The sequence below is a fragment of the Anolis sagrei genome, chromosome 5, assembly GCF_037176765.1.
Source record: "Anolis sagrei isolate rAnoSag1 chromosome 5, rAnoSag1.mat, whole genome shotgun sequence".
NCBI classification, from domain to species: domain Eukaryota; kingdom Metazoa; phylum Chordata; class Lepidosauria; order Squamata; family Dactyloidae; genus Anolis; species Anolis sagrei.
In genome coordinates, this window is record NC_090025.1 from 140,113,094 (window position 1) to 140,132,466 (window position 19,373).

The 19,373-nt window shown below is 39.9% G+C and overlaps 1 pseudogene; it reads right to left on the minus strand.

Annotated features, from left to right (window-relative positions):
• Positions 1-7,130: 7,130 nt before the first annotated feature.
• Positions 7,131-19,302, minus strand: LOC137097130 (nucleoporin p58/p45 pseudogene; annotated as a pseudogene).
• Between the last annotated feature and the right edge of the window lie 71 nt (positions 19,303-19,373).

Here is a 19,373-nt window from a genome sequence, read left to right on the forward strand (position 1 = left end):
CAAAGGCTAAACTGTACATGAAGCAAAGAAACTTGATCTGCATGTGTTTTTAAAATGGTTTTAATAGCAGCCATGGTATGAGGGATGAGTCAGATTGTAACTCTTGTTGAGGAAGGCATTCTTTCTCCAGTACCTGCTTTTCCAATACTTCTCATGGTACAAAGGTATTACTAAATGCTTCCTTTAAAAGAAATCGCATAGAATTCCATTGGGCTTAATTTTTAGTAAACTCAGACAAAGTACTTGTAAAAAATGTTCAATTCTAAGAAATGTCCGGCCACAGGGATGAGAAAATTGAAAGCTGGAGTTTAAAAAATGTAACTTTATCAACTATGCATGTTAAGTCTTATAATGTCATCAGAGGGGGATGAATTTGGTGGCATGCACCAGTTCACCTATCCTTTTCTTTATTTATGCAATTTTAATGACAGAGCCTACATTCCACAATACACTGCAACTTCCGGCAGGGCTCCATCATAAAAAAAAAAAAAAAGGTGAACCGGTGCATGCTGCCATGGAGGTAACATGGAAGACTTCCCATGTTGCCTTGGATCAATGAGGGAAAGTTGAGTGACAGGTACTTCTCCCCGTGGGATAGGGACTTAGGTGAGTCAGGCAATGAGGGGTGTGGGGTGACAGGTTCCCCATGCCCTTGGTGTTGCACACCAAGGCTGGGGATGGCACCTTTGAACCCGTAAACACACTAAAGTTCTTATAAGCAAAGCAGTTTATTGAAGAAAAATATAGCAATAACCAAAAAAGGTAAAAGGCATTTAAGCAAGTAATAGTGAAATGTCCATAGACCAGTCAATTGAGAAATGCAATAATCCAGTCCCTATCCAAGACAGGAAACAGGAGTGTCCTAATATCCAATACACAAGTCCACAGGAATTAGAGTCTCTCATTTCCCAAAGGTTTCCAGAATTCTAAGGCCATAGAAGAAACAGAAGCAAACTTGAACCAATAAATCCAAAAGCAAGAACTTAAATCCAAGGTAAACAGCATACAAGAATCTTAGCATGAACATGACGGCATGGATACAAGGCATGAAGCAAAAGACATGATTGTACCTGAAAATTAAACGTTAGACTCACTGAAGACTATAGCTGTCCAGAGGAGAGCGACTAAAATGATAAAAGGTCTGGAGAACAAGCCCTATGAGGAGCGGCTTAAGGAGCTGGGCATGTTTAGCCTGAAGAAGAGAAGGCTGAGAGGGGATATAATAGCCATGTATAAATATGTGAGAGGAAGCCACAGGGAGGAGGGAGCAAGCTTGTTTTCTGCTTCCCTGGAGACTAGGACGCGGAACAATGGCTTCAAACTACAAGAGAGGAGATTCCATCTGAACATGAGGAAGAACTTCATGTTCTGTGAGAGCCATTCAGCAGTGGAACTCTCTGCCCCGGAGTGTGGTGGAGGCTCCTTCTTTGGAAGCTTTTAAACAGAGGCTGGATGGCCATCTGTCAGGGGTGATTTGAATGCAATATTCCTGCTTCTTGGCAGGGGGTTGGACTGGATGGCCCATGAGGTCTCTTCCAACTCTTTGATTCTATGATTCTATGATTCACAGGCCCTATATTTATTCACAAAACCATGGCAAAAGCATTCCATTTTCCTTGGGAAACCTCTCACTGACCCCTCTTCTCTCTCAATATTGCGGAGCACCTTCTCCCTAATTCCAGGTGGCGATCTTGATAATTCTGCCCTCTTCAGTCAAAGCCTGACTCCCTCGGTTTGCCAATTAGTGCATTTCTTTCACTATCTAGCCTTGATTGGTCAGCATTTCCCTCAGCCTCATGCACTGAAACCTCTGCAGACTCAGACATAGAATCCTGAGTAGAACCTTGATCATTTTCCAAAATCACCATGTTCCATTGCTATAGATTGCATAACTATAGCAAACTTGGCAGTGTTAAGTAATATAGACTGCAGGAGCATAGCCCATGTGTGTGGCGGGGGGGGGGGGGTGTCATGTAATTACAGCATTAAGTCCTGTAGCATTGCAAATCACTATATTCCATTATTCATTACTTACCATATGTTGTCTGGTTTCTCCATTACTAACTGTTTTCATCCTTATCTCGTCCTCCCCCCTTTTTTTCAAAAAATTAGGTCTTACTTCGACATTGCGAAAGTTTCAGCTTTAATGTGTGTTATTAAAGGCAAATAAATATAGTGATCTACTAAAGTAGCGATACGTCTGAATTTTAAATGCAAAAAGAAATGGATCGAGTAGTTGCATTATGGCAGAGTAATGGGAACTCACTGCTGGTTAGGAGACTGCCCACAGGACAGCCCATTTGCGCAAGTCATAGAGTCGATTCAATGTAGGTGATTCTGACAGGTCTTATCTCATGTGTTTTGAAATGGAATATCCCGGTTCCTGAGTCCAGAAGACTGTCTCACACCATCTTCTCCGCCCTCCCTTTTTTGGGGCTTTTTATGGTGTTTGACTACCGAATATTGATAGGTATAGACAGAAAGTCCCCCTGTGTCTTTGGGTGGGCTTTGTCAATTTTCATTGCCTCAGTAACTTAGAACTGTTTTAAAATTGGGGGGAGGGCATGGGATAAGGTCCCCAGTATTGACTTCTAAGGCAAGTATAATGGTCAGAAAGATGCCTTTAGAAAAAGTATTTGTTCACTGGTTTGCAGGAATGTACACAGTGTCTTTTCTGGATGATGTGAACTCTCTGTGGCCTCTAAAGAATTAAGTAGCAACATAAACAAGACATGTATAAATATAACACTGCATATTACAAAATAACACATAACATTACGGTTGTCCTTTGATGACCATCAACCATCAGATCCAATATGCTAGTGAGAGTAAACATGGCAATATTGTTTTGATTATGCCACACTAAATAAATTCAATTTATAGAACTCATCAAAGCTATCACCTGTGGTATTGAAAAGGAGCTCAGTTCTCTTTACCAATGTAGCAATAATACATTTTTGATTAAAGAAGCATAGAAGGTTAACAGTCAATCTTATCTGGAATTGTCAACCTTATTGATTACATTTAATTTACAATGCAAGCTGTATGAAGCCTAATTCCATGTAATGTACATTGCCAATCGTAATTTCCCTTGTCTGTAAATGCTCATTCCCTTTTTGTTCTTTCATGCTACTTTTATCAGGTATAGTGCACTTTTTGTTTAAGACATCCCACTTTTAAAAAGTTCTTATTCCTACAACAAATCCCAAAAAATCAGGAGAACAGACAGATATTTGAAAAATTGCACAATGAAAAAAAATGATACTTTAAAAACTCAAAACAGTTGATTTGGGGTTTTTTTAAATTTGATTCAAGCTAGATTGCAGTTAACTGAAACTCATTTCTGCTGTGGCCCCATGGAAGTTTAGTCATAAACTATAAAAGAATTTATACCTACAATGTTTGTGAGGCTACAACAAATTGTGACCTCACTCAGGCCCTATCTACTCTGTTTCAAACCAGTATTTAAGAAAATGATTTTGCTGTGCAGTCAAAATCCTGGAACCAGTTGGAGGCTGGATCCTGATTATACAAAAAACAGAGCACCAATGCATATTAAATACTTTCATTTATGTGCTTTTATGGATAAATATCTGGCTGCCACAGTTTGATGCTAGCTTTAAACTGTATTAAATGGAGCCTCTCTAACTCAGGCACTTCCAGACAGGACTAAAAACTGTACAGAAGCAGATTTTTAAAACCCACTTCAGTGCTGATTTGAGTTCCCACTGCCCCCCCCCCCCCATGGGCTTTCTGGAGGGGGGCTACATGCCATCTCAATAAAATGCAGGTTCAGGACAGCAAAGGGAACCCATCCCCAGGTAGTCCCAGGACTACCTGGAAGCGAGTCTCCACAGGCCCAATACCCCATTAGACCCAAACCTTTCAGGAAGGCCCAGATCTAATGGGTTACAAAATTAATTCAGAACAAACCAAGGGAACTTTGGTTTATTCTGAATTAATGTGTTTTTACTGGAGGCATTGTTTGGATATGTCTGGAAAAAACCGAGACAGGTCCCAGTTTTTGGGCCTGTCTGGATGCGCCCTCAGCCTCTCATTCTGAATCTCAAGTGTTTTATGTGTGAACTGCACTTGAATTTGCTTTATTTTCTGTAATTTATTTATTTATTTATTTCTGTTGCTTATACCCCGCCCTTCTCACGCCCGAGGGGGGACTCAGGGCGGCTTACAAAAAGAAGGCTCAATTCGATGCCCTTATCCAAATACATACAATTATAAAAACAATTACAATAGTTAAACAATTAACAGATTAAAAACATCAATATATAACACAATAGCACAACAATAAACAGTCTCATGGTCAGTGTCTCGAGTTCCATAGGTCCAATAGGTTTCGTCATTATTTGCCCATCATTATGATCTTTCTTTTTAGCTGCCAGAGTTTCCAAAAGCCTGGTCCCACATCCAAGTTTTCAGCTTTTTCCTGAATGAGAGAAGGGAAGTTGCTGATCTGATCTCCCCGGGGAGTGAGTTCCACAGGTGGGGGGCCACTACTGAGAAGGCCCTGCTCCTCGTCCCCGCCAGTCTCACTTGTGATAAAGGCGGGGTCGAGAGCAGGGCCTCCCCAGAAGATCTTAAACTCCGAGGTGGGATGTAGAGGGAGATCCGTTCGGACAGATACACTGGGCCGGAACCGTATAGGGTTTTGTAGGTCAAAACCAGCACCTTGAATTGTGCTCGGAATTGGATCGGCAGCCAGTGGAGCTGGCATAACAGGGGGGTGGTATGCTCCCTGTATGCCGCTCCGGTGAGCAATCTGGCTGCCTCCCGTTGGACTAGTTGGAGTTTCCGAGCAGTCTTCAAAGGCAACCCCACGTAGATTCCTAAATTAACTTAACTGCTAAGTATAACATAGACATTTTCAAAATTGACCAGGACAAGTTTCTCCAAAAAGGGGGGAGAACTTACATTTTGGTGGCTCTCTACAGTTTCCTAGTTTGCCACCACAGAGCAAGTGTTGTTTGTCTCTATGGTTATATCATCTCAGCCCAAAGAAAGCCCGTGATTATATTGTTTATGTTTTAGGAGTCAACCTAAAACATAAACAAGCTTTTGAAACATGTTTGCCAGCATAAGAGATAACATAAGTCTGAAGGGAATGGAAATGAGAAGTAGAGGCTGAGTTGCTAATAGTTAGATGAGGTTTATTTTATGACTTAACTCCATCCCTTAGGAATAAAATGCATGTAGATGAGTACTTGTTACAACAGTCATTATTTATCATTTCAGAATCTAATATAAGTTGTTTGTTCAGTCCCAGAATGCAGAATGAAAATCTTTCATTCTATGAAGAGCTGACACCCTGTTGATAGAACTTCAATAAACAAACAGATTTTTTTCAATACCTCTATGCAGCTAACATTTGCTAGCAAAGATAGAATTTTTTATAGAATCACTGTTGTTGTTCAGGAAGTATGACAACCAGATTAAAGGCTTTCTGATGAAAACTTGAGTTTTTTATTAAAATAAAATTGGGGGCTTCTCCTATTTTATTTCAGACTGTGCATACTAATATAAGTCTATTATTGGGGATAAAGGAAAAAGGGACTCCAACCATAAAACAGTCATTCATTATGTTTTCTCTTTGAATTAAATTTGGCAAATGTATTTAAACTGGCAGCTGTATTCACTAAAAGTACTGGCTCCAAACCCTCTGGTTCAGACCACTCAATGTCAGGCCCTGATTCAACACCTTTGCGATTTGTCCTGTCCCCTCTTTCTTCCTGAGTCAATACAAGAACAGTTTATTCCAGGCAAAAGCAACAAAAACAGATCATCTGAGAAAGTTCTATTTTGGTAATGCCATATGACTGTATTTAATAAGTAAAACGAGTTTTCAGCACCCAGAACCAGGCATCTGACAAGTTGTCTATGACAGAGTCAGCACATGCAGTTGCAGATGTACAACTATCGCCTACACAGCATGTGTGCCGAAGGTTACACCATATGGACCTCTTATATCTGATTTTAGTATGTTTTATTTTGTGCAAAAGAATCCACCTACATTTTCCAAACCACCTGCTATTACTGTTGCTACTATCAGAACTCCTGACCAAATAAGTAGGCTTTCTTATTATGCAGACTTTTTGAACGTAATTTCAGTTATATGTGAAGTTTTGAATAATATTTTTCTTGAAATTAATTATGTTTTTGGCTTCCAGCGGAAACATGCCAAAGAATTAATCAGGATTTAGCAATACCTGGAGAAATATTATCTGTAGGCCACCAATATGATCGTCAGGATGGGGTAAATGGAAGCATACAAAGAAGCCATCCAAGATATAACCATCTAAATCATACCATCCAAAACTCCCAACAAATAAAAGCTCCAAAACTAATGCCCAACATTTCCAACTGAAGGCAGCTTATAAATATACACAAACAAGCACACAAACAAAATTTAAAGTACTGTAAGCCTAACTATAAAACAATCGGCTGCCATGCAGTCAGCCATTTCTCTCCATGGATTAAACATCCATAGCTTGAAAATATTCCCTACCACCCAAAACAAAATTAAAAAAAACCCACCCTTGATTTTGTTATTTATACAAGGGACACTATTTTACTACACAATTGTATATAATGGAACTTGAGCACCCATGGATTTTGGGGTCCTGGAGCCAAGCCTCAGCAGACAACAGTGGCCTACTGTATAAGAAAACAGTTGTTGTGGCTCAGCTGGAAGCCTCAGGGAGAGCAGGAAGAGGATAATGGGTTTCAGATTCCTGAACCTGTTCCTATTATTGATACAGACGATGTTGATGCTGAAGACAAGGAGTTCCAGTTTCCCATGGGAAGGGATGTTGTCTTAGAAGATGTTTCTGATCTTAGTAAAACTTCACAGGTGCAGGTGGAGGAGGCGAACCAGCCTGTGAGCTCTCTGCCTGCTGATTCTCAGGCTACCGATTCCCAGCTCCAGGATAATGAGTTATTCGACCTTGAAGGCTCTGCAGATTTAGATAGGGAGGATCACTTGCAATTCAAGAGAGTACAAGGCTTGCAAACAAGAGAGAGGTTAGAGGTCAAAGGAATGCTTTCATGCTGGGAAAGTGTTTACTCGTATGATTCTGTAGCATGAACTTCACAGCATCTATTTTCACAAGATCCAGTCAAACAGCATGGTGTAGATGGTCTTTGTGTTCAGAGCAAAGGCAATCCCTCGTCTTCAGCATCAACATCATCTGTATCAACAATAGGAACATGTTCAGAAATCTGAAACCCATCATCCTCTTCCTGCTCTTACTGAGGCTCCAGCTGAGCCACAACAACAGTGTTATAAAACTGAGGGAGGAACTAAAATTAGAAATCTAAAAGGCTCAAAAATGGAAATAATAGTCTAAATCCATGATGGCGAACCTATGACATGCATGTCAGCATTGACACGCATAGACATTTTCGATGACACGCGGCTGCATGCCGCTGCATACAGAGAAGTTTGGGTCTGCATCCCAAGAAGGACATTTTATCCTCGGTTCCTGCATGGCCAGGTGCAGACGCCGAGGATAAAACATTTGCAGTAGTTTAGCGTCTAGTTCTGGAACTTCCAGTTAGGCCGTTAGAGAATCTTTGGCCTCACTTCCGGCTGGGGTAGCGGGGAGCAGCGGAATGCCGTGGGGTACACATCTCTTTATGGGGAGACCCTTCACTGCACTTTACTTGTCAAAAAAAAGGTCATTAAATGTCTTCTTTTTATTATACAGCTGCATGGCAGATAACAGTTATATCGCTGTCACTGCTGACACATCTTAGAATCAAGGAAACACCAAGGAGTACCTTTTCAGAGTTTGAGGATACCACTTCTGCAGGGTAGCAATAAGGTAACTGGCATATATGAGATCTTGCTGTTGGTGTTGCTACAATAATGTTAGTGTTCCACTTACTCCTGAAGCATTCACCTAGGATACTTGATTTTCCCCTCACTTTCTCTACCTTGCTCAAGCCTAGAAGAATATTGGGCATTTACTTTTTAAACTATATATTCTCAGAAGCAATGCATTCCTTGACATATTTCTTCATCATAGGAATTTATTTTATTTTTATTTTTATTTTGAGCCAAGTACTAAATTGAAAAAACTAGACAAGATAATTACATTGTAATTCACACATTCACTCTATAGATGAAGGTTAAGTCGATACAGACTGGACTTTACAATATTCAAACTTTTTGACTAGCTTTATCTTTAACATAAATCATTTCATGATGGAAGCATAGTCAAATAAGAAAAAAAAACTTACCAGAGAGGTACCATTTTAGGTGGCTGCCCTATAAACATGTATATTATTTTACATGTCACTAAGCAAGATTAATAATTTTTGGCTTTTGATTCATAATGGAAATATATTTTGTATAGATCAATGACTATAGAATTCTACCCTGGATAGACTCTCACATGAAGAAATGCTTTAGCATGACAGAATCAAAGATTATGATCAAAGATTATGAACTTCCTTCAGCTACCATCTTACTGACAAGCAACACTGAGATAGAGAGATGTGATCATGTTTGCATACATCTCCAAATAACCAAATTACAAGTGGCCCATTGCCAAATGTGGCACATTGCCCAAATGATGCTAAATTGAAGTTTTTTGGCAGGATCTCATTGACAGTTTGTTCTTATTGCTTTGGGGTTCATTAACACAATGCAATGCGCACACACACACACATAAAAATAACAGATGAAGCTCTGTCCTTCAGTGATTTTTTTTTAAAAAAACTTAAACAGCAATTATAATATTTCTAAAACTTCTGATATTTGTTTTAACAGTTCCAGAAGAAATAAGGACAAACTGTTAATCTTTAGCGAAGTGTTGCTAAGTGATACATAACGCTTAAGCAGCTTTAGAAGGACTGGCACAAGTGTTATATTAATCATATTATGTCAATCACGGGTAACATATGGTATTATAATTATAGCAACCATGTTTACAAAAGACATGGGCAGGTGCAAGTAGTTGAATACCCAATGTTCTCATGACTTCCCCCTAAATGAGTTCTTACAAATTATAGTTTTTGAAGGGGTAACAATAATAATTTTATATAATCCTTGTTTCAATTCCTTGTTTTACAGAAGAAAATCTTGAATACTTTCTCATTTTCCCCAATAGACTTCGCCATACTGGATAACTAAGAAACACAATAGCAAATGTGATTCAGGAGATCCAAATATAAAAGCAATGTACACTGAGCCAAAATTGCCATTACTGTGAAAAGGACTACATTGGCTGTTAATCAGTCTTGGGATTTCACTGAAAATGTCAGCTCATAGCTTCAATAAAGTGTCAGGCAAGGGCGAAAGGGCAGGGAAGCAGATTCTCAGTTAGGAAGTACTAGGGAATGACTGAAAACAAGCAGTGAGTATAATCACGCCATCGGGACTTATATTTCAAAGTGAAAGATGACACAGGTGGACACATGTTCAAAAACTAGGTTTTGTGCTCTTAAGGTATAGAAATAAATTTTAGCTTTCAATGATAGTACTTGGCCTGCAGTACTAAACACACTTAAGTAAGAACAAGCTTTATTAAAAATAATTGAAATGTGTTTGCAGTAAATATGTTTGCACTATGCTGTAAATTAACCATTGAGTTTCTGGAAATAGTTTCATAAGAAAATTAAAAAGGGTGCATGAAAATACACAGCAATTCATGGAACGATGTGAATGTGCTGAACAATATTGTAGTACTTACGGACACATATAGGAAAGGATCCATATTTAATCATGTTTAGAGTAAGCCATGTGACTCAGTGGGGTTTAATTTGGTGATGATTAACTTCTTCTATTGATTCCACTGGTTTTACTCTAAGCAGGACCGAGCCTGAATCCATCCTTTATTTTTTTAAACGAATGGATGATGTCTGTGTGGAAAGCAGAAATTGTCACACAGACATATCTGTGATGATTCCACATATATCTATAATTGCTCTTACCTCTGGAAAAAGAATACTAAAATAGACGGAACTAATTAGGATCTGCAACTCTTTGCTGTGTGATTTAGTTTGGGTTGGCTTTTGCTCTTTTGTCTCATTAGCAAAGACCCATCAGGGATGAGAAAGGAGCCCCCGGTGCCGACAGGTCGCAGGATAGCTCCCTCTATCAACTCCATGGGGACATGAGAGAAGCCTCCCACAAGGATGATAAAACATCAAAATCATCCGGGCTTCCCCTGGGCAACTGTTGCAATCCAGAGCAGGGAACGAGGCCCTAAGATAACTATCCACCACACTTGGCTGTGAAAAACAATCCTTTTTTTTTTTTTGAAGAAAAATGGTTACAAAATAAAGGAAAAATGCAAGTCAAAAGCCACAGCAAAATCAGCAAACATGAATTTAAATGGACAAAGCAAAACCAAAAGCCTCACTGGGAAATACTGGAATCTGTTAGCAATCCACTAACCGTACTTGATATCCTAGAAATCTTCCCAAACTATGGCCAGGGAACCGGGAGAACTGCCAACGTCTTCATCAATTCCGAAACGATGCCTGAACTGAGACAATCAGCTCGGCGTATTGCAATTAAAACTCAAGAATTGGTTCCGTGAACCGCCCTTCTGTTTTGAAGCCAATGTTTTTAATTCTTGAATTCGGGAGGATCGACGCAAACTGAGTGATTTACTTCTGTCTTCCCAAATTTGGCCCCTTCTGTTGTCATTACAGTTAACAGGTGCAGAAGGGAGGGAAAGTTCAAGGTCTCTCTCTGAAACATTCTCATGAACACTGGTACTTTCATTTTCCAAATCTACAGAAGTTCCTTCCTCACTAATTTCAGGAACATTGGCATTTTCCAAACCTACAGCAGTTTCTTCCTCACTAATTTCAGGAGCATTGGCATCAAAAGGTACATTTCCACTAGCATCAGTAAATATACTTTCATTAGCATCAGGAGGAACAAACAGAGAATCAGGTTCAAGTTCAAACTCAGGCTGAACCCCAACAGCAACATCTTTGCAGACGGCCAATTCTCTCACACTACAAGCGACTTGCAGGTCGCTCCTGACACGACAAAAAAGGGGGGGGGGTGGTGAGAACATAGCCATGTGATGTTGTTTTTCAATTCAAACAAATAATGAGTAAATGTGAGCAGAAAATACCCAAATACCCAAAGTCTTTCATCTAGTACTGAATAACTGTCTGCATGGACAGTCTTTCATCTAGTACTGAATAACTGTCTGCATGAGAGTGGATTCAAACATAACACAAAATTTCCCTCCCTGTTTTGACCATTCCTAATAAATACCCTGCTAAGTGGCAGCTTTTGTTTTGCCTACCATTACATGACAGATTATGGCAAGCATGTTTTAGAAATGGATGATACAATAATTTCTCAGGTATAGTTTCCATTGAAGGCTGACTTTCTAAAGAACTAAACTAACTCATAAGCACTGCTTAGTAGCAAATATTGTATTTTTCAGTCCTTAAAATAAATTTGTTAAATGTATAGAGAATTGCATTTTTCTCTATCTTGAATGAAACTGACCAGAAGTTCAATCTTGCATTTACATGTAAATGTGAATTCTCAGGAACAAATCTGAAAGCCTCCAAATGTAGGAAGAGCAACAATCACTAATAATAAAACACCTCATGTGTTTTTGTTAACAATATGAGGTTTTTCCCTTGAGGCAAAGATAACAAGCGGACAATTTTGCAAAGGGTAACTAAGCACACGGAGCAGTGAAGATAAGGAGAAAAATTAATATTAGGGAAAATAAAATCCTAGGTTAAGTGAGGGAGCTGGTGATAATTACAAACAGCTTATCATGCACACTACGGTGAGACCATTAGAAGGATTTACCCAATTAAGCAGTAATATTTTGTACCCCAGAAGGAGCACAGCTGGCCAACAATATTTGTAGCATCTGTAATATTTCTCTTTGTTCAGAATTATGATGAACTGCAGTAAAATGCACAGTGCATATTGTCATTAGCATATGCTAGATGTGTTTTCTTCTTTCCAGCAAATTCAGATCAACAAAGGAATCTTTCAGTAATCTGCAAGCTGCTTGCTTCAAGTCCCAAATAGTTAAAAATTAGATTTCATTCTACTACAAATTTCCCAAAAAGAAATAATCTTTTCCTCTCCACTGAATATATTTCTTTGTATACAAAATGCCTGTAGCAAATCCTTCCTCTCGCTGGTACACATAGATAGATACCTAGAATAGGGCTATATATGTTGGTATCTTCAATGTGTAGTCTTTCCCTGGGAAACTGAGTATCTCTTCCACGTGGCCAAAAAGTGCTACCAAGTTCAATTTAAGCCCATTCTTGTTTTAATATAAGGATTATATAAGGAACCCTTTGTTGATTCATTTTGAAATGTACAAAGTTATTTCAAAATTCCATACAGTACAAGCATCATCCATCCTACTGCGGCTATATTTCTCTCTCTCACTCACTTTCATCTCTCTCTATATCTATATTCAGAGTTGCCAGAGTAAAAACTGAAAAGGTCTCCTGTACTTTCAAAGGCTGCATAGAAGCAGCTGTTGCTTGTTAGGTGTGACAAGCAAAATCTGTTGAAATCCCTAATTCTATAGAACCATTATAGGCTCAGACATTCTCCCCAGTTTTGAATCTGATAATCCTATTATATTACTAAAGTGTGTGTTTATATGTTGGCATAAACATTGCAATAACATTGAAAATATATTTGGAAAAAAACATCAATATTACTTTTTTCTTTTTTTCTCAATAAAAATATTGTTTCTTAAATTTGGCTCTTCTCAGTTGGTCTGATGCCACAAGCAACATCAAACTAGGCATTAACAGATCAGTGGGAATAATATTTGCTATATCAAAACAGACTCTGCCCCCTTCTACACTGCCCTATATCCCAGCATTTGATCCCAGATGATCTGCTTTAAACTGGATTATATGAGTCTGCACTGAAAGATAATCTGGGATCAGACACAGTGTGGAAAGGGCCTCATACATCTGTTTGAGAAGGTTGGACATAATTGCTGTTTGTGGAAGTTATTGTTGTTTTGAACTAGGGGCTTATGAAGCTTCAAGAACTGCACTGGAAACTCTCCCTTTCCAACCAGGCAAGATGTAACTATTCCTGACCTTGCTGTAGGAGGAGGTAATGAAAATCTAGAAGTATTGGAGGAAAATGTGATGTCTTCTTCTGCTATCTACCCCTATTGCTACAGCAGTACAGCTCTGTCACTTTTAACAGCTGCAAAAATACAAACTTGACAAAATTAGACTTTGTGGGGTGGGGGGGAGGCAATATATCTGCTGTTTTCCAAATATAGCACTCCTTAAAATTTTGAGAATTTCTTTCACCCATGAGAAGTTCACAACAATCCTCTCACTCTGTATAATCTGAGAATTGTAGTAGATGCAATGCATGGCATGCTTTTAAAAATATCCTTAGATAATTAAGTTATCCTGACCTGAATCCACTAAGGAGTTTCAAAGCAAACACCAGCTCCTTGAACTGAGCTAGGAAAGAGTTTGAAACTCAAAGTACTTGAATGGTAAAAGAATCACGCAATCTGCTGGACTGGCCACAGTCATAACTTTAGTGGAATGCCTTCTGAGTCTAGCCCATATAAAGTAGTGTATAGCAGTATAGTCTAGGACTTATTGAAATATAGCACCAAAATGATATCCTGCCTTCCAAGAATGGGCAGCACTCACACATTAAACGAATTTAGAGAAAGGTACTTCCAGCCATTACCTTTATACTTACAAGCTCCAGGTGTATCTTTCATGACAACTCTAAATGTTGGTGGTCAGTAATTCTATCTCAATAGTTCTATCCTATTGTCAATCTACTTTTTGACCAGGAACATATGTGTCATGATGAAAGTCTTTGCTGTCAGACAGCACTTGAAAAATTCAAGTTTTGGATCATATTCTTGAAAAGAAATGGAAGGAAAAGAGGGGGAAAAGTATCAATTCATATGTGAATATCATTGAGACAACCCCATGCCTGCATGATCTACCTGGTGATTTAATGTAGACATTAATCAATATAGAGGACAAGATGGAGTCTTGAAAAAAGGAATCTGAGAGCACAATAGATTTTCAGTATATTCAGACTGGAAGGGAATAATGCTGAAGTGTGGCTGTCAGGCAGACTCCAGGGTGGTAAAGAAATAGATCTGTGGAACACTCAACTCAACTGTTGTGGTCCATTTTGGAGGACATTCATCTGAAATTTGCATGACCTCTAGTTAAATGGAAGTATTTATGCTAGCTAATTAGGCAAGGAAGTCACTTCTGATGAATTATTCAATGCTCTTTGCTTAATAACCAAGCCTGACTTTATTTAGACCACAGTATGTCTTTATGGAGGCTTTTTCCCACTCATTACCATTTTTATACAGTGGCAGTTTGGACCAGTATCTTATCATCTTAGTTTGTGAGGAAATGGTCTTGAAATACATCCTTCCCAGAATTCATTCTAAATTGGTTTTTGGCATACCACTGAAAATGTACTGAATCCTGCACATAGTGCTAGAGTACTCACCAATAAGGCTGGAGGTTAATTATTATTGGTCTCATTGTGCTTTCCAATAATAATATATTACTCTTGCATAATTATTTTAGTGTTCACAGTGCTTCACCTGACAAAACTGCTTGCCAATGACCGTGGAGTCAATATTATTATCTACCATGTTCCAGTTGAGGAGTCTCAGAATGACAAAGAAGAGGAAATATCTAAGGGCTCTCTAATGAGTTTGTTGCAAAATTGAAATCTGTATTGTTGACTTTTGATAGTATGAATTTAGCAAAAATACTTACAACTAGAGATCCCCAAACCCAAATCTATCCATTTATCTAGGGTAGACAAAGTATGCCCCTTCAGGACAATTTTTGTGATATCTCAAGGCTCTCAAAGGTTCCAAAATTGCTCAAAAGTCTCCCAAACACTCTCTGAAGATATTTGTACACTTTTCTCACATTTGAGTTTTCAGACCTATGCTTTTGGAGTGCTGATGCACAGCTCTCCTGGAAATGGGAAGAAAATACCCACAAAGCAGTTTGAGGAAAGAAACCTTGTCACATGCGCAGCTGGAATTGCCGTGGATCGCAGCAGATTGCTGTGATTTTGGTGGCGCCTCCCCAAGGGACAATGCGACCTGTCATCCTTCCCCCTGCACTGTCTTGGTTTCCCCCTACCTCATGACATGGGGTGAAGTGTCCATCAGCCAGCTTGCCCCATTGAGGGCAATGCAACATGGAAAGCCTCCCATGTTGCCGCTACCAGTTTTTTTTCAGCAGTGACTCCAGTTCAACACCAGTTTTGCCACACAGCTGCCCTGGAAGTACTTCTACAGTGTGATGGGGGAGCAGGCGGGCTCTGTGGCAAAGTTGCTGTGCAACTGAAGTTGCTGCCAAAATTTGCCCCATATGAAGAGGTCCCAGGTTCCATGGTTAATGCAATCAATTTACTGGCTTCAAACTAGTTCCAAACCTGTCAATTTAATCACTTGCACAGAAAAACCAGTCACTCTCAAACCAACTCCAAGCTGCAGTAAAAGACCAGTGTAGAAGGACCGTTAGAGGTTTACTAACCCAAGTAAATGTGGGGGGCTGCCGGTAATCAAAACCACAAAAGTTAAACTCACTAATGTGGGATTGACTATATGTGATTAAAAAAAATTCATTCAGATATCCTGGTGTCAGCACCACTTGCTTAAATCTCAAAAACGAACTGGAAACTGTGGTTCAGTGTCTTATAAAACTTGATTTAGTTACAAATTGCTGTTGGCTTTTCTCTAATGTTTTTGGGTTCTCTTGAAAGAAGGATTTATTACTTCATGTCCAGTTCAAATTGGCACTTTGTGGCTTCCATGTCCATGTAGCAATCTTTTAGTATTTTAGTTTTAATCTAAATTTTAATGAGACTATCCAAGATACTGAATCTATTTGAGGGACATCTTTCAGTAAGCTGGATAGTTTTTTTTCAACAAAATAGAGTCATTACCCCTGGAAAATGGAAGCTATCAACTGTCAGTGTTTAATCCTTAAATTGGTCTTGGTTAGTGTTTCCCAGGTACAATTATGTAACTGCTTTAAAATATGTAGCCAATAGTTTTTAAGTTTCAGAAAGCTTATGCTCAAATAAAAGTAAGGCAGTTGTTTCACTTTGAATACATTGAGTTCTATGACAATATCTTTTATGTTTTAGTAATATTAAACAATGAGTTGAATACCACTCACATGAAAACTACAGCATTAGAATTAAGCTGAAAAGGTCACAGAATCAGCCTGTTTCCTAAGGGACAGAAAAAAATAACCACAAAAATGATTAACAAGTATTCCATATTACTTATTTTAGAGGCTGAGGCTGGTATCCCAATTATGTAAAAAAATGTTCCATTAATCCCAGAGTTCTGCTCATTTATTTGAAAATATAATAGTAGAGCTTTTATAACCAGGTAAAGAAAACGTCTTGCATCTTTTTCAGCTAACAATATGATTTACGGCTTTACCTGAACTTTAAAAACATTATGTCTTGAATTTCAGCTCTCTGTTTGACCTTAAAAATTTATTAACTGTTCAAAAAGATTTGTTTTTAATCAGAATGGAATTCTTCCCCACAAAGGTTATAGTATCATGCAAAGTAGCCTAGTAAATATGTCTTTCTGGGTATTTCTTATCCTTCAGGGGTCATGCAAAGAGAAAGGAGCACCGTGATATAGGCAACCGATTTTTTAAATCAGCTATGCTTTGACTTGGAAGTCCCCTTCAAACTGATAAGAGAAAAAGATCTATTAGGAATTTATGAAGGATTGGGAAGAGAGGAAGAGATGTACTAAATGTGGGGTTAGAGAATTAAAATTTTAAAAGATTAAGACATAGAAGTGTGACGTAACATGAAAATGGGAGAAATAGGATTTAGTATCAGATATACCATTGATGAGGAAATTAAAAGTCATATTGTAAGTCATTTTCCCTTTTGTCTTTCTTTGTTTAGTAATTATTTTTATTTTGCAATTGTTCTTTGAGTTTGAATAGTTTGTTGTTTAGAAACGGTTGGTGGTGTGTAATGTGTTTTTGTACTATGTATATTATTTTCATTATTTTATATAGGTACTGTTCTAATTGAAATAAAGAAAGCCCCCTCAGATCCAAAATTGGATGGTGGAGACCTCAATTTTTCTTGCTTCAGAATAAATCTGAGGAATTAAGTGGCTCTTAGGAACAGGAGCTCCTCAGGATATCAGCAAAATACACACATGACACTTGTCAGCTGAAATACCAGCTACAAGATAGGGATATATCTGTTCTACTGTCTGGTGCCTTGTGATATGCCTCTAAATCCAAGCAGGTGCAAGCTAAGCCTTTTCCACTCCACCTAATGGCAAGTACATCGCCAACATTTATTTATTTATTTATTATTTATTTTTTGCATTTATTGACCGCCCCTCTCAGCCCGAGGGCGACTCGGGGCGGTGAACAGCAACAAAAAAGGACAGTGTACAATAAATCTAGACAATACAAACCAGACAATACAACATGACAAATACTTATACTAAAAAATCCGCTTCGTCAGGTCCTGGGGTCATAGCCAATTTCATAATCCTAGTCCATTCCAGTGTCGTTCAAGATACTCTCAGTTGAAGGCCTGCTCGAAGAGCCATGTTTTCAGGCTCCTACGAAAGGCCAACAAGGAGGGCGCCTGTCTAACTTCAACAGGGAGGGTGTTCCACAGCCGGGGGGCCACCACCGAGAAGGCCCGCTCTCTCGTCCCCGCCAGACGTGCCTGTGAGGCAGGCGGGACCGAGAAAAGGGCCTCCCCGGATGATCTCAAGGCCCTCGTGGGCTCATAGGCCGAGATGCGGTCTGCAAGGTATTTTGGGCCGGAACCGTTTAGGGCTTTGTAGGATAATACCAGCACCTTAAATTGGGCCCGGTAGCGGATCGGCAGCCAGTGGAGCTGGGACAGCAGGGACGTTGTATGCTCTCTGCGTCCTGCTCCCGTTAACACCATGGCTGCCGCGCGTTGGACTAGCTGAAGCTTCCGGGCCGTCTTCAAGGGCAGCCCCACGTAGAGAGCGTTGCAGTAGTCGAGGCGGGATGTGACCAAAGCGTGTACCTGTTCAATCAATATCCTGAAGTAATCTGCAGGTGCTGTATTTTCATGTTGAAGGCCAGGAGGAGTTTTCTGTGTTCTTAATGCTATTTCAGCATTTTTAAGTTCCTGAGCAGTTTCCACTTTCAGTTTATCAATGTTAAGAGTATTTCTTTGTAATCCACTGGCAGCTACCGATAAAAGCTGCTTCAAAGCTTTGATATCTTCCTGAACTTTAAGCATTGCTTTGGAAGACATTCGACTAATTTCTTCCTGAACTTGCTTCTGTTCCTTGACAAACTTCTGGAGATTTTCAACATCTTGGCAAATTACTGGAGGTAGATTTTCATCTTTTAGGGCTTTACTATCCTCTGCTCTTGTTCCTGTTTTGTCACTCTTTTTATCCGAAGAACTACTAAAGTCTATGCCACCAAGGCCTCCATTAACTGCAGCAGCAGGTGCTGCAGCTGTTCCAAGAGTCAAACCAAATGCATTCTGTCCAAGCCCTGTTGTAGATGTACTTGCATTTGGGAAGAGTGGGCCTCCTAAACCAGTCAAGGCTCCCCCCAGGGAGAGGCCTGTGGATGCACTTGTGGCTGGTGGAACAGTGCCTCCCAAATTCAACGTAAAGCCAGTAGTTCCTGCTGCTGGAGCTGACGTGAGGGCAGAAGAAAGTGTGAGACCAGAAGAGGTAGAAGTGATTGGCAAAGCAAATGGTGTAGCTGATCCTGCAGGTTTGCTGAATCCTAAACTAAGGCCTGTGGTAGTGGCAGAAGTAGATGCAGGTGTGCCTAATGTTAATCCTGTAGCAATAGTTGTCGCTGTTCCTGTATTAGCCCCTCCTAACGTGAAAGCAGTAGCAGGTTTTGAACTAAAGAGTCCAGTTCCAAAGCCTACAGATGAAGCTGTTGTTGTTGCTGGAGTAGCTGTTGAGCCCAATGTCCCAAAGTTTAGTCCTCCAGTTGAACTGGGGGTGGCCCCAAAGGAGAAGCCGCCGCCGCCTCCAGTCCCAGCCGCTGAGGCCGTCGCCGAAGGCATGGTGGCGGCCCCGAAAGAGAAGCCCGTCGACATGACGACGGGGAGAGCACCACGGAAACCTCCTCAGAAGCGCAGAGCCGGGTCTCGGGAGGCGGAGGCTTCCAGAAAGGCCCTGCTCCCTTCACGGCGAGGGCCTCGTCGCCTTCGCGGAGGGAGAAAGCGCCATTCGCGACCCTCCAAAGCGGGAAGTTCAAACAAGCCGGGGCCTCCGAGGCGCATGATGATTTCCCAGTGCGCCTCCCTCTCAAGTTTCTTAAATTGGAACATGGAATTTGGAACATTG